The sequence below is a fragment of the Jaculus jaculus genome, chromosome X (assembly GCF_020740685.1).
Source record: "Jaculus jaculus isolate mJacJac1 chromosome X, mJacJac1.mat.Y.cur, whole genome shotgun sequence".
Taxonomy (NCBI): domain Eukaryota; kingdom Metazoa; phylum Chordata; class Mammalia; order Rodentia; family Dipodidae; genus Jaculus; species Jaculus jaculus.
The window spans coordinates 42,961,636-42,965,463 of record NC_059125.1 but is presented as its reverse complement, the minus strand read 5'-3'; the positions used below and the strand labels follow the sequence as shown (position 1 = coordinate 42,965,463).

Here is a 3,828-nt window from a genome sequence, read left to right as displayed (position 1 = left end):
CCAAGCATTTCAAAATAAAGATGGAGATGAATATCTAACTTGTAGAAGGCATGTGTTATTGGGAGCAGCCACCCTGCAGTTGGCCCGGACACTGAAACTTCACAGCAGCATTGAGGTATTGAGGTGCCTAATACCAGGGGAGATGGTGTTTTCTGCTACCCTGGACACCCACCCTCTCACTCTATAGACTCACGTGAGTCTTTCCTGAACATCTGGACACCAAACGGAAGCCACAATCACCAGCAGTTCTGTGGAACCTGGTCCTGAATGGGAAGGGGTGCTGAGTTAATGAGCAATGGCAGAGTCTGCTTTCATCCTTGCCTCTGTGTGACTGCGCTCCTCACCAATACGACACTCAGCCAGACTTTAGTGCATTGAAGTGCCCTCTGAATAACTGGAATGACTATACCAGGGTCCCTGCCCTGGCACCCTGACCACTGAGAGGATTGCCATCTCAGGGTTTCTGAAATGCCATTCTCTTACTGTTGCAGCTTTCATTGGACTTATCAGCTCAGTGAGTCATAACTATGAGCATTATACTTTTCTAAGTATATAATTTTATTCAAGTCTAAACAAAAAGGAATGGGGATGATGTTAAATTGAATAATGCAATATGAATATAGCAGCTTTATGTTTAAAATTCAAGAGAAAGCCAGGAGTGGTGGCACATGCCTTTAATCCCAGCACTACGGAGACAGAGGTAGGAGGATCGCTGTGAGTTCAAGGCTACCTTGAGACTACATAGTGAATTCTAGGTCAGCCTGGGCTAAAGTGAAACTCAGCCTGAAAAAAAAAATAATCAAAATTCAAGAGAGAATCAACTGCATTCCAAAACAGCCCAAATATACAGCCCTAAAAAATGAAGTTGGGGGCTGCTGGAGAGATGGCTTAGAGGTTGAGGTGCTTGCCTGCGAAACCTAAGGGCTCAAGTTCAATTCTCCAGTACCCACAATTCCCCAGTTCCCACATAAGCCAGATGCACAAGGTGGTACATGTGTGTGGAGTTCTTTTGCAGTGGCTAGAGGCCCTGGTGTGCCCATTCTTTCCCTCCCTCCCTCTCTTTCTTTCTCTCTCTAAATAAATAAGTAAATAAATTTAATTAGCTGGGCGTGGTGGCACACACCTTTAATCCCAGCACTCGGGAGGCAGAAGTAGGAGGATTGCCGTAAATTCCAGGCCACCCTGAGACTCCATAGTGAATTCCAGGTCAGCCTGGGTTAGAGTAAGAACCTACCTCAAAAAAAAACCAAAAAAATTAATTAAATTTAGAAAATGTGGGCTGGAGAGATGGCTTAGCGGTTAAGCGCTTGCTTGTGAAGCCTAAGGACCCTGGTTCGAGGCTCGATTCCCCAGGACCCACGTTAGCCAGATGCACAAGGGGGCACATGCGTCTGGAGTTCGTTTGCAGTGGCTGGAAGCCCTGGTGCGCCCATTCTCTCTCTCTCTCTCTCTCTCTTTCTCTCTCTGTCGCTCTCAAACAAATAAATAAAAATAAACAAAAAAAAATTTTTTAAAAAAGGAAATGTCAGGGCTTGGTGGTGCAAGCTTTTAATCCCAGCACTCAGGAGGCAGAGGTAGAAGGATTGCCGTGGGTTTGAGGCCACTCTGAGACTACATAGTAAATTCCAGGTCAGCCTGGGCTAGAGCAAGACCCTGCCTCAAAAAAAAAAAAATTAATAAAAATGAGGGCTTGGTAGCAGAGTGTTTGCCTAACAGGCAAGAGACCTTGTGTTCCAGCACTGCAAAATAACAACAACAAAAATAATGGTTTTTATTTGCTTGCTTGCTTGCTTTCTTATTTTTGAGACAGGGTCTCATGTATCCCAGGCTAATCTCACACTCACTATGTGACCAAACATGACTTTGAACTCTTGAAGCTCCTACTTCCACCTCCAGAGTTGTGGGATTACAAGAGTGTGACACCGGGCTGGAGAGATGGCTTAGCGGTTAAGTGCTTGCCTGTGAAGCCTAAGGACCCCGGTTCGAGGCTCGGTTCCCCAGGTCCCACGTTAGCCAGATGCACAAGGGGGCGCACGCGTCTGGAGTTCGTTTGCAGAGGCTGGAAGCCCTGGCGCGCCCATTCTCTCTCTCTCCCTCTATCTGTCTTTCTCTCTGTCTGTCACTCTCAAATAAATAAATAAAATTAAAAAAAAAGAGTATGACACCATGCCCAGCTTAGAATTTTTTAATAACCACATTCACTCTAACACTCATTCTTGTCCCTCAGCACCCCAAAGATAAAACACACATCCTATTGTGTAAGGAAGTGGCAAACACACCACCCATAGCAAAGCAGTTGCCTAGAAAACTAGATCTTTTCCTTTCATTCCTTTTCTATTGCTCCTCTCCTATCCCCTTCCCTTCATTTTGCCCTCCTCTCCCCTCACTCTTTGGATCTTTTTGAGACACATAGGGTCTCACTTTGCCCCAGGCTGGCCTCTAACTCACCTTGAGGTCCTTGTTGGCCTGGAACTCTTCATCCCCCCTGCCTTACCCTCCTGAATGCTGTGATTACAAGTATGTACCACTACACCTAGCAAAGTTACATGTTTTTCTGACACTAATGACAGCTTCATATTGTCACCATCATCATATGAGTGTCACTAAAGCTAAAGCCTCACTGGCAATTCAGGGTCCTGAGTACACGTAGAGGTGTAAGCCGGTCACAAAAGGCAGGCTTGGGCTGCATCTGCTTTCTATCAGACCCAGGGGGCTGGCTTGGCTAAGGGGACTTCCTGTACCTACTCATTCCCTTCAGATGCACTTGGCTGCCTGCCCTGAAGCAGCTGGACACATACCAAGGGTTACCTGAAGCCCTCCCCATAAATCACATGGCTAGACTGTCTGGCTTGGCCATGGCCTGAATCCTCCAGGAAACAAATGTCCCCTTGCCTGGCACCACCTCTCAAGGGTTTGGAGATCATCTGCCAGGAAGCAGCCACATCACCACCCTCCTCATTCGCTCTCTCTCTCTCTCAGTAATCTTCACTGTTTTTGTTGTCTATTTTGTTTTATGGGATAGGGTGTTGCAGTATAGCCCAGACTGACCTAAAACCTTGCCTCTTTATTTGCATACTGAGTGCCTGGCAAGGTTCTTACTATACAGCCTGCCCACTGCTTTTCCATTTCCCCTGCCTCTTAGCATCCTTTCCTTTCTCTGGGCAGGGTCTTTCTTCACAGTAGAGGCTAGCCACATGACCATCAATCCATGAGCCCAAGGTAACATAGATGATGTGGATCTGGGCAGCTAGTGGGGTTCTTGCTGGCCAACCAGCCATCCTGAGTGTATCTGCGGAATCTTGCCTACTTGCTCCCAGGAGAACAAAGGAACAGGGCTATGGAGACAGATGCGAGCTAAGCAGGTCTATCTATGTTACCTGTAATGCTGACCATGCTAAGAGGCCTGGCATGTGGAAGATTTCTGTCACTCTGGGAGGAATTATGCACCTTGAATATGGAAGCAGATAATGAAGAATTTGGCTGCACCCACTGATAAACCGTATGGTTCTTTTGGTTTGCACTAGGATGCAAAAAGTCCAGGATCCCTGTGATTTCTGCCTGCCTTTGTGACAGCCCAGATTGAATTGGGGAGCACACCCATATGGTGGCTGAGTGTGGTGGCGCACGCCTTTAATCCTAGCACTCAGGAGGCAGAGGTAGGAGGATCACTGTGAGTTCAAGGCCACCCGGAGACTACAGAGTGGATTCCAGGTCAGCCTCGGCTAGAGTGAGACCCTACTTTAGCCCCCGCCCCCCCCAAAACAGCAGAATTTGTGGCCTTGTAAGCCTGAGTATTCTCCCCTCCCCCTCTACTTTCACCTCTCCTAT

The 3,828-nt window shown here is 47.3% G+C and overlaps 1 pseudogene; it reads left to right on the top strand.

The window, feature by feature from the left end:
• The first annotated feature begins 3,480 nt into the window (after nucleotides 1–3,480).
• On the top strand, nucleotides 3,481–3,599 carry LOC123456950 (annotated as a pseudogene).
• Nucleotides 3,600–3,828: the final 229 nt, after the last annotated feature.